Source organism: Scyliorhinus canicula, chromosome 17 (assembly GCF_902713615.1).
Source record: "Scyliorhinus canicula chromosome 17, sScyCan1.1, whole genome shotgun sequence".
Classification (NCBI taxonomy): domain Eukaryota; kingdom Metazoa; phylum Chordata; class Chondrichthyes; order Carcharhiniformes; family Scyliorhinidae; genus Scyliorhinus; species Scyliorhinus canicula.
In genome coordinates, this window is record NC_052162.1 from 50640131 (window position 1) to 50652716 (window position 12586).

Consider the following 12586-nt stretch of genomic DNA (forward strand, 5'->3'; position numbering starts at 1 on the left):
GTGCGGGATAAAGAAGGAAAATTGGATTGTGTTAAATATGTCCATGGGAGGAAAGCAAGACAACCAAATAGTCTCTTCTAGTTCATAGAATTTACAATGCAGATGGAGGCCATTCGGCCCATCGAGTCTGCACTGGCTCTTGGAAAGAGCACCCTACCCAAGGTCAACACCTCCACCCTATCCCCATAACCCAATAACCCTACCAAACTAAGGGCAATTTTGGACACTGAGGGCAATTCATCATGGCCAATCCACCTAACCTGCACATCTTTGGACTGTGGGAGGAAACTGGAGCACCCGGAGGAAACCCACGCACACACCGGGAGGATGTGCAGACTCCGCACAGACAGTGACCCAAGCCGGGAATCGAACCTGGGACCCTGGAGCTGTGAAGCGATTGTGCTATCCACAATGCTACCGTGCTGCTGATACTAAAACTTCTATTTCTTATCATCAAAGGCATAAACACAGCACATTCAATTGATAATGTAACATACATTGGATATGTTTACGGCAAATGTTTCTGTGGCAGAGTTCACTGTTTAATTCTTTCTACCTATCATCATGTATTATCATCAGCGTTGCTAGATTAGGATCAGTGACTGGCAATTATATCTTGATTGCTGATTGTTCTTTGGACGGATAAAATCAGTTTGTTCCAGAATACAGTTGGTGAGTGTGATGAATATCCTGTCCGTATGACGCTGTGTAAACAGCTCTGATCTTTGTGAATTCTCAAGAAAAAACAATCTCTTTCAGTTTTGTTTGACTGTCTGCCAGTGTCATGACACAGATCTTGCTCATCTCCACCTTTGTTTCACCTTTGTTTCTGAGTGCAACAAAAGCCTCTTTATTTTCACTTATTTTGTCGGATCGCTTTCAAAAGTTGACTTGTACACCCTAAAAGAAATGTTCTGATGTATTGGATCACCTGTCAAGAAGAAAATTATATTGTAAAACATTTTGATAATATATATAAAACACATCCATGTCTTTCTTTCCAAGTCTGTATTTTTTGCTTATGCTCTATGCCTATGTTCTTTTTCTTTATTTTTCAATCTGTACCTCTGCTTGCCTGTGCTTGTCATTTTGTTTCTCAAAAACTCAGCCAGTGTCAGACTATATTTTTGTCTCCTTTGTCTCTGTTGGATGGAAAGTCTAGGTGTGCTAGGGTACATGAAAACAATGTGTTAATATGGAGAAATTTGATAGGTTAGCATTAACAAAACCCACACTTGGCCATGCTCCCAAAATTATGCCCAGTAAACTATGTAACAATTAATATTTGTGGCTCTAATGGGCTCCAATGGATTTCCTTATCTGGGTTAGGTGGATAAACCTAACCCAGATAAGGATTTGGGAGATGTCCCTTTTTGGGGGCTTCTGGGCCACTCTTCTTGAGATTTGGTTCCCCTTGATATGTAGTTTCCTGTTAGCTGCAGGGCCTGAGTATGAGTCTGAGTGCTTTAGTTCAGCACTGTTAGAGTCTTTCTTCTGTTGGAGGTTAGGCTGAAAAGAGGATGAGGGCACCTTCTTCAAGTAGTCTTATATAGGGACTTCGAAACTGTCCTTCTTGTGGTTCGGGCTCCCCTGCTGGTAGAACATGGGAAAGGGGGGGGGGGGGGGGGCGGAGAGAGGCAGGTAGGGGTATCCTGATTCATATGAGGTTTTGCTACTCTGTTCCTGGTATCTGTTTTGCAAAAGTGGACATTGCTAGAGCATGTCTGATGTTGATTGGCTAATCCTGGTGTTCTCTCTCTGGGTTTCCGTTTTTCATCTAGGTCGGTGAGGTACTGATACGGGCTTCCATTTGTTATATTTAATTCAATCTTGCCGAGAACGGGAGTGTTGTATCTCCCTGATATATCCCATTGATTGGTGACTTGATGATTTTTCTTTTTGTCAGTGGAGTTTCCTTGGTGGAAAATGGTTTAAGTTTTTGGGTGATGGCAGGCCTGAACAGTGCCTATTTCACTGGAAGGGTGTGAGATCTATTGTGTTGCAAGTCTTGGCATGGTGTAAGAATCCTTGGCTTACTGCCTTCTGTACATAAGAATGTACGCCACTAAGGCACGTCACTGATGGCGGTATCCTGTTGTCCTTTTTCTGGAACATCCTTTCATTGCTTGGAGGTCTTGGGATGCTGAGTTAGGTCCAGATTAGTTGTATTTTACCCCATGATAAATCCCCTATATTGTGCAGCTATGTCTTTGTTATCCTGTGGAGGAGGGTGCGCACCATGGTGTGGTGCTATGTGCTCATGGCTTTGCCCTGTTATCCTGAGATCCTCCACGCTTTCTGGTATCCTTTCTGTCATAACTCCCAAGAGGGCCACGGGGAAACCATCATTGATCTCCCTGTGGGATTCGTGGAGTATGAACTTCCCAGATAGGTGGCGGAGGCCTACCTCCTGGCTCTGGTTATGAGCTAACACAAAAGCAGGCCCAAAAGAGGGCCTGGTGTGGTTAGTCCTCCCAGCTAGGATTGCAATGGGAGCGATATGCTGACCTTTCTTAATAATGTAAATAAATCTATGCTCATTTACCGCCAGCCTCCTCTGAGTAATTAAACTTTCATTATCCATACAAAAGGAGACGATTACAATGATTATAACCGGAACCGGTATGAGTGTTTGCTGGTCTTTTCTGTTTGTATACGTGAATAATGATCACTCTGCACTGTACTACATTTTGGGGATTTGTTGCTTCTTGTGGTTAAATGGAAAATGGAAAACCTTCATTAAAAATATTCACTAAAAAAACTCCAGCAGGGTCATTGAAACTGACAGATAAGCTCCTTTCTCAAATCAAGCAAACTACCCCAAAAGATGTAACTCTACAAGCATTTCAAGAAGTCGTGATGAAAAGATGGCCCGAGAGCATCAAGGACACACCTGTGGTTAGAAGAGCATATTGGGCATACTGAGATGAATTGACAGCCCAAGATGGCATCTTATACAAAGGAAAGATCCCTAAGGTATCCATGCAAGCCATCAAGGAATTAAATCGACTCTGAGAAAGGCAAGAGATGTGCTGACCTGGCCAAACAATAAAATGAAAGACCACATTAGATAGTGGGATGCCTGTAATGACTACCAAACTAAAGAAGCTAGAGAGCCGTTGATGACGCATGACATCCCAGACAGACTGTGGATGAAGTTGGAAGTAGATCTTTTCATTTTGGCAGGAGACAATTATCTAGTCACTGTAGACTACTATTCTGACTCCTGGGAGTTAGACCAACTGAGTTCAATGACGACCAGAGAAATAGTAGAATGCCTGAAAACTCACTTCAGTCAGTAGGGAACTCCAGATATTGTGATGAATGAAAATAGCCCTCACTTCATAAGTGAAGAATTCAACTGATGCATAAAGGATTGTGAAATTCAGCACTACACATCATCTCCACACTACCCCAGTTCAATGGAAAGGCTGAGACGGTAATGAAAATCGCCACAGGGCTTGTCAAGAAATCAAGCAAATCTAGGACAGACATATACAAGGCATGGAAAGTAGTCCTGTCCAGAGAATAATATAACGCCACTCACAAACTACTTTTTCAATAACAAGAAAGCTACTGAAACCATAAGCAGTAACAGGCATGAGTAGAAAGATCAAGATGAAATGACAGAAAGCCAAATTTCAGGTTTGAAAAGATTGCCAAGCCATTACCAGAACTAAGCATTGGCAAGTCAATCAGGGTGAAAACCTCAATGCTTGCAACAGAAGTCAGCGCACGTGGAAACTTGGCATATGCGTAAACGAATTGTCATCTCGATTGTACGCAGTGGAAGTAAATGACCAACTATACGAGCACAACCGCATGCATATCCAAACTAGCGAAGCTATTCCTTCTCACATACAAGCAGTCAGGGGAAAGGGATATTAGCAGCTACAGTGAGTGTAGAACTACTATGAATACCAGATTTCCACGAGCCCCAACAACTGCAATAGAACATAATAACACCAAGGCAACAAGGGCCACGGGAATTATACTCTCCAAATAAAGAACATCACCCAGACGAACACCCAGTGTCAACATGCCCGCCTTCTATTAGAAGAACCGCACAATTTATAGATTATGCACGCAATGCATATGAGGAGACTGATTAGCAGAACAAACAGTTGTCAATTCATGAGAACAGTGGGCGTATAGTGGGTAGTTTGGGTAACTCATACTCACACAGGATCGTATACGCAAACGTGTCTTTTTTTCATGAGGAAAAGGAGGATGTTTGTATCTTTTGTTCAACATGAAAAGGGGGGTGTTAGGGTTGTCAATTATAACCAGCCTGATGTCACATCTGCATTGCCACGGTCATGTGACTCTGCCATGAGGCAAAGTCACTGTAGGCTGTCACTTCTATTCAGTTCTTTATCACCTCTCACAGAGACAGATGCTGATGAAGCACCACTGTCCTTATACATGAAAGTTTCTATGTTGATTGGCTCCCCAAGCACAAGAGCAAGCATGTAGGAAAAAGTAAAGGCCAAGCCGGCCATCCAATTTAAGGGACCAATTGGACGATATTGTATTTTCTCAGTCAACACCTGGAATAGTATACACAGTTTTGGTCACATTATCTGGGGAAAGATGTTCTTGGGGAAAGATGGTCACATTATCTGGGGAAAGATGTGTGAGGCAGTGCATCAAAGATTTACCAGAGTGATTCCTAGGATGGCAGGACTCACGTATGAGGAGAGATTGGGTCAGTTAGGATTATATTCGCTGGAGTTCAGGAGAATGAGGCGGGATCTCATAGAAATCTATTAAATTTTAACTGAACTCGATATGATAGATGCAAAAAGGACATTCCCGATTCTGGGGGAGTCCAAAACTGGACTTGTTGGGGTTACAGTCTAAGTGTATGGGATAAAACATTTAGGACTGAGAGGAGGAGAAATTTCTTCACCCAGAATGGTGAGCCTGTAGAATTTGCTACCACAGAAAGCAGTTGTGGCCAAAACATTGTTATCAAGAAGGAATTAGATATACCTCTTGGGGCGAAAGGGGTCAAAGGATATGGGTCGGTGCTGCTCCTATTTTCTATGTTTCTAATTGCTTTTTGATTCCTTAAAGTAAGTCAGTGCTCAATCTGGTTGAATGAATGTATGATTATGTCAATGATTGACTCAAGTTATTTTTTATGTTTTCATTCAACTTCCTTTGTTTATAATTATCTTATCAAATTACTTTTCCTTATTTGAAGAAGATTCTACTCTGGTGTTTTAACACACAAAAATGGATGTACTTCCTCAATAGTTGTAAAACATAATTAGCATCTTAATTTTGAGCAAATCTTGTCTGCAGTTCTAATATACTGATTTTTCTGTTAAATAGTATTTTAGAATTTCTATGCTTGAAAGCATCTGCCAACATTGCCAAATTTGTGATGGTAAATGAATAGTGTTTGAACCAAAGATGAGTAAACAGATGATCTGCGCATGCACATGACATGGCCCCAGTGTCTATCTATACAACTCGCTCTTTCCTCACAGAATGAGGAAACTGATTATGCTCAGATTAAGTGACAACTTTCCTCAACTTTGACCTTATGTTTCAGCTCATTAGGAGTAATATTAAAGCTTGTAGTTTTGTGCAGGGTGACGTGCAAGACGTGGTTTTCACAAATGGTTTTACATTGTGTCACAGCCAGAAAACAAGTGAAAAGAGAAAGAGAATGGGCTCCTTGGAGGTTGGCTGCATATGAATGCTTTTTTGCAAGCAAGCTTGGTTTCCTGCTGGGCTTTATTCACGGCCTGTGGCATTTCAGAAACACAAGTGCTATTAACATAATCCTTCCTAAACTCCTTTACAATTTGCAGTAAGTGCCTGTACTTCGGTGGAAGAAAGCAAAAAGTACTATCAACCTGAAAAATACTACAAGTTTTTCAACTTTACGAGCCAAACTTATGTGGATTTATATATATTTTGATTAATTGTCGGATGTTTAACATGTATATTATTTCAAATATCTCGCAGCTGATAAGAGGTACCCGATATGGAGTATTAATGCCTGAGGCCTATATTCCTGAACAATGCTAGTGCTTTGAACACAAATACTGTAGTATGTATACTGACTATGCATGAGACTTATTAAAACCCTAGAATTTAATCAAATTAGAATAATCGAGTTGGATTGTGTGGAAATCCTTTTGGTTGCTAAATAACCTCAAGGGAGGTCTATAATTAAACCTTTTCCCATGCGTGTCCATCTTCATCAATATAACCACCTGGCCCTCCTATTGGTGGCCTCCAGAGATTCATCCTTCAAGGACAACATATGCTGTAACCCCATTTATGCTATGCCCCAAATAAACTAACCATAGTTGTTTTTAACAATTTAGAGTACCCAATTCACTTTTTTCCAATTAAGGGGCAATTTAACGTGGCCAATCCACCTACCCTGCATATTTTTGGGTTGTGGGGATGAAACCCACGCAGACACAGGGAGAATGTGCAAACTCCACACGGACAGTGACCCAGAGCCGGGATCGAACCTGGGACCTCGGCGCCGTGAGGCCGCAGCGCTAACCCACTAAATTTTTTTTTAAAGAAACAAAAAAAGATAAGCCAATTCACTTACCTGCAGGGGGCTAGGAGGGACCCAGAGTGATTCATGCAGCTTTAGCGGCAGATACGGGTCCCTGCACTTCCGTTTTTGTGTTCGTGCATGCACACGTTGGCGGCCTCCAGCGGCTGCGCCGAGCGCCATGACGGGCTAGGACTGCGAAGGCAGCTGGAAAATGTAGGACCCCCGTTCGGCCGTGCGGTGGAAGATCCGACCAACCCAATCTGTCCCCCGACCGCCCATAAGGCCACCCCCAGTGCCCGATCCCCCCGCCCCCCCACCAGGGCGTCCGCGGACTGAGTCCCCAGATACCACCCGAGGTTCCCGAACGGCAATAGGTGGTTAGAACCACGCCGTCGGGAACTCAGCCGGTTGGGAGCGGAGGTTCGCTGGGCGGGCCTCTGGCAATGGTCCCCCCAGCCGCGTGGAGTACTCTGCGAACACGCCGATTCTTGGGTCCCGGAGGATCGTTGGACCAGCCCAATTTCGTCGTGAAAGTTGATTCTCCGCCCCCACGCCAAACGCGATTTCGGCGCGGGCTGCGGAGAATCCAGTTTAGTGTATATATAGTGTGATCTTCCAAAATTTCGTACCAATGGATTAGTAATAAATGCAACACTACTATTCAGGAAAGGAGGGAGAGAAAACAGGGAACTACAAGCCCATTAGCCTGACATCAGCTGTCGGGAAAATGCTGAAATCTATTATTAAGGAGGCTTTAATAACAGAAAATTATAGAAAATATGTGTCAGAAAATTCTAACATGATTAGGCAGTCAGTATGTTTTTAAGATAAGGAAATCATGTCACACAAATATATTAGAGTTTTCTGAGGATATCATTAACAGGGTAGATAAAGCGGAATCACACACACACACACACATATGACTACATCTCCACCTTCAACACCATAATCCCAGCCAAGCTTTTGAAAGCTTCAACACCTAGAACTTGGCTCCTTGACTTTCTGACCCACAGACCACAATCAGTAGGGATAAACAATAACACCTCCTCCACAATAGTCCTCAATACCAAAACCTGCAAGGCTGGGTGCTTAGCCCTTTACTATACCCGCTATAGACACATAACAAAATTTGGCCCCAACTCCATCTACAAGTTTGCGACGACACAACCATCGTGGGTTGGATCTCGAACAATTATGAGTCAGAATACAGGAGGGAGATAGAGAACCTAGTGGCGTGGTGTAACAACAACAATCTCTCCCTCAATGTAAGCAAAACTAAAGAGTTGGTCCTTGACTTCATGAAGCAAAGTATCATACAGACCCTTGTCTGCATCAATGGGGTTGAGATGGAAATGGTTGACAGCTTCAAATTCCTAGGCATGCACATCACCAACAGTCTGTCCTGGTCCACCCACATTGACGCTATGACCAAGAAAGCACAACAGTGCCTAACTTTTTTAGGAAACTGAAGAAATTTGGCATGACCACATTGACAAGCTTTTACAGATGCACCATAGAAAGCATCCTGGGCTTGATTCTCCAATTCTGCGGCTATGTCCGCAGGATCCACCTGGTCTTACGACCAGAAAGTCGGCGCTGCCCCCACACTGATCCTCCACCCGATGGGGGGCTAGCAGCCGCACAGCGTAAAGCCTGCTTTACCTGCGGATACGCCCACAGAATGGCCGGGTCTGTGGCCGCGCATGCGCACAGTGGCGGCCTGTGGCAGCCACGCTGCGCAACATGATGCCAGCTGCGCACGGACCCGGCCTGCCAAAGACTGCCCCCCGTAACCCCCCCTCGCCACCCCTGGACCACCCCCCCCCCAGTCCCCCCAGCCCCCGCCGAAGCTCCCCTGCCAGAAGAACAGCTCCCTCCCCCAACTGTGGCGGCGCTGGACGTTGTGAGTGTTGTGAGGACACGCGCCCCGCGCCATCGTGGACTCAGCCCATTGGGGATGGAGCATCGGGGAGGGCCTCAGGTGACAACCTGAGGCCGTCCATACGGCATGCGGTGTACTCCCCGAGTACGCCATTTTTGAGGGGCGGAGCATCGCAAAAATGGCGACGCCCCAGTTTCCAGCGTGAACGTGGATTCTCCAGCCAATCGCTAAACGCGATCGAAGAATCCCGCCCCCTATCTGGCTGCATTATAGCCTAGCATGACAACTGCTCCGCCCAAGACCGTAAGAAACTCTAGAGAGTCATGAACACAGCCCAATCCATCACGCAAACCCACCTCCCATCCATTTACTCTGTCTAACCTCCCGCTGCCTTGGAAAAGCGGGCAGCATAATCAAAGACCCCTCCCACCCGGTTTAATAACTCCTCCAACTTCTTCCATTGGGCAGGAGATACAAATGTCTGAGAACAGGTGTAACAGATTCAAAAACAGCTTCTTCCCCACTGTTACCAGACTCCTAAATACCCTCTTGTGGACTGACCTGATCTCATAGAACATAGAACATTACAGAGCAGTACAGGCCCTTCGGCCCTCGATGTTGTGCCGACCTGTGAAACCACTCTAAAGCCCATCTACGCTATTCCCTTAACATCCATATGTTTATCCAATGACCATTTAAATGCCCTTAATGTTGGCGAGTCCACTACTGTTGCAGGTAAGGCATTCCACGCCCTTACTACTCTCTGAGTAAAGAACCTACCTCTGACATCTGTCCTATATCTATCTCCCCTCAATCTAAAGCTATGTCCCCTCGTGCTAGACATCACCATCTGAGGAAGAAGGCTCTCGCTGTCCACCCTATCTAATCCTCTGATCATCTTGTCTGCCTCAATGATGTTACCTCTTAACCTTCTCTCTAACGAAAACAGCCTCAAGTCCCTCAGCCTTCCCTCATAAGATCTTCCCCCATACCAGGCAACATCCTGATAAATCTCCTCTTTCCACAGGAGAGGAGACTGGGAAAGCTGCCCCCCCCCCCCCCCCCCCCCCCCCCCCACATACACACATACACATTTATTCATTCACTCTCATACACTTGCACATACACACCCACTTAATCTCGTTCCCACACTGTTATGGCACGGCAGATGGTAGGTGACAATTGCCCAAATCCCAAAGGCATACTTGAAACAAGCTGCCTGGCACAATGGTGTGCAATTTGTACATTATGAGAAGGTATCTGAAGTCAAGATAAGTAACTCTCAGGCCACTTATGATTGTTTTAAATATTAAAGTTAAATACTTATTAAAGTAAAGAAAAAAATAAAACATCAGTTAAAACATAAGACACCTTTACACAGTTAATTGTGCTCCTAGAAATATATTTTTTTTAAATTTGGTTTAAGTAAGCAAACCCCTTCCTCAAAGAATGTTAATCTGGGAAGAATTTCAGTAATATTTCTGCACAATGCCCTGCTGCTGTTGGGGAAATCTTGCACAGACTCTCCTCTTTGAGGGTGGCAGCAAACTGGGATTAACAGGTCTGTCTTCTGCACACACTGTCTTGTTCCAGACCTTACACCACTCCACTCAGTCTCACTTTAAATATGTTTTTCCTCTTTCATCTTCCATGCTATTGTTTCTACAGTTCTAAGTTCTTTTTTCCAGAATTGATCAATTTTTAAAATTACTTTACGGCTACTATTTTTATATGATACACTTCCTTTTTTGCCTCACACATTTACAATCTCCCAATTCTATATGTTTCCTTTGAAACCCAACAGTCAACTTTAAAATCACTTTTCTTATGTGTCTGATATAAATGCCTAGTCAAGCTGCTTCCCTGGCTTCCTGGTCATTACGATTTCAATCACTTGCCTTCACACTTCCTTTAAGGATGTTTGTGACCTTTGCAGTATGTCTCCAGTTTAATTAAATCAGTCACACCTATATCCACAACATAAGCATGTTTGTATATTGTCATATACTAGCACAAGCTAGTATATGACAACATAACAATATGATAGCATTGCTGCCTCACAGTGACAGGGACCTGGTTTCAATTCCAGCCTTGGGTGACTTGGTGGAGTTTGCACATTTTCCCCGAGTCTGCATGGGTTTCCTCTGGGTGTTCTGATTTCATCCTACAGTTCAAAGATATGCAGGTTAGGTAGATAAGGTACTTTTCCTGAGTTACAAAGCCAGGGCTCAGAGTGTGGACAGGGCGAACCCCTAATCCAGCTTCTTGCCTGCTCCAGAAACCAATTCAGTGACAGAGGGAGCATGCCCCTCCTTCGAAAGTCCTCCTTCATTTAGCCGGGTCAAATTTAGTTTATGTAACAGCTCCCATTCTCGTTCCACCAGGATTCCCAAATAACGGAAGCTCCCTCCCACCACTCTGAAGGGCAGCTTTCCCAGTCTCTTCTCCTGCCTTTTTCCTGGATTGCGAACATCTCACTTTTCCCCATATTCAATTTGCACCTCAAAAACCATCCAAATTCCCCTAAATTCCGCATAATCACCCCCCCCCCCCCCCCACCCAAATGGGTCATAATTATATAGGAGCAGGTCGTCAGCATACAGCGAGGCCCTGTGTTCTACTCTCTCCCGATCCATCCCCTTCCAGTCCCTTGATGCTCTTTGCGCCATTGCCAGTGGCTCTATGGCCAAAGCAGCAGCGGGGAGAGAAGACATCTTATGCTTTGTCCCTCGATGCTGTATAAAATAGCCCGACAACAGCTGATTCATTGATACACTCGCCACCGGGTGCCTGGTACAACAATCAAACCCAATCAATGAAGCCCTGCCCAAACCCGAACCGCCCTCACACCTCCCACAAATAGTTCCACTCCACCCGGTCGAAGGCCTTTTCTGCATCCATCACAACCACCACCTCCACCTTCCATTCCTCTGAGGGCATCATGATCACATTTAAGAGCCTTCTAACGTTGGCCTTAGCTGCCTGCCCTTAACAAACCCCCTCTGGTCTTCCCCTATCACCTCCGGGACCCAATCTTCGATGAGGCCAAGATTTTAGCTAACAATTTGCCATCGACATTCAATAGGGAGATTGGCCTGTATGACCCGCATATCTCTGAGTCCTCCTGCTTCAGGATCAGAGAGATCAAGGCCTGTGACATTGTTGGGGGAAGAACACCCCGCTCCCTTGCCTCATTAAATGCCCTCACCAGCAGCAGGCCTAGCATCTCAGAGAAGATTTTGTAAAATTCCACTGGGTATCCAGTCCGGGGGCCTTATCCAACCGCATGGCCTCCAGCCCCTCTGTTATTTCTTCAATCTCTTTTTTTTAAATTTAGAGTACCCAATTATTTTTTCCAATTCAGGGTCAATTTAGCGTGGCCAATCCACCTAACTTGCAAATCTCTGGGTTGTGGGGGTGAAACCCACGCAGACACGGGGACAACGTGCAAACGCCACACGAACAGTGACCCAGGGCCGGGATTCGAACCCGGGTCCGCAGCGCCACAGGCAGCAATGCTAACCACTGTGCCACTGTGTTGCCCCCTATTTCTTCAATCTCGATCGAGGCTCTCAACCCCGCCACTAACCCTTCCTCCACCTTCGGAAACTTCAACTCTCCTAAAAACTGCCTCATCCCCTCCACCCAGCTGGGGGTTCCGACTCATACAGCCGAATATAAAACTCCTTAAAAACCCCATTCATCCTTGCTGGGTCCAAGACTGTATTCCCTCCTCTGTCCTTCACTCTTCCTATCTCCCTGGCTGCCTCCCTTTTCCTTAGCCGATGTGCAAGCATCCTACTGGACTTCTCTCCGTACTCGTATATCGCCCCTCCCCTTGCCTTCCTCAACTGCTCCATTGCCTTCCCTGTAGACAACAGACCAAACTCCATCTGTTGCTTCTGCCGCTCCTTCAGTAGCCCTGCCTCCGGGGCCTCCGAGTATCTCCTGTCTACCTGGAGTATTTCTCCAACCAACCTATTTATCTCTGCTCTCTACCTTCTCCCTATGGGCCCGTATCGATATTAGCTCCTCCCTAACCACTGCCTTTGACGCTTCCCAAACCGTTGCTGCTGAGACTTGCCCGTGTCATTTATTTCCAGATAGTTCTGGATGGACTCCCTCACACGCCCGCACACCCACTCATCCGCTAACCGTCCTACGTCCAA

General features: G+C 45.3%; 1 long non-coding RNA gene across 1 annotated transcript in view; it reads right to left on the bottom strand.

The window, feature by feature from the left end:
* Window positions 1–345: 345 nt before the first annotated feature.
* LOC119951756 overlaps window positions 346–12586 on the bottom strand; it is a 44667-nt gene continuing 32426 nt past the window's right edge. The window contains exons 2-3 of the long non-coding RNA XR_005457673.1: window positions 1066–1167; window positions 346–931 (exon numbers count right to left, since the gene is read on the bottom strand). This is a non-coding gene — a long non-coding RNA (uncharacterized LOC119951756). The remainder of the gene's footprint in view (window positions 932–1065; window positions 1168–12586) is intronic.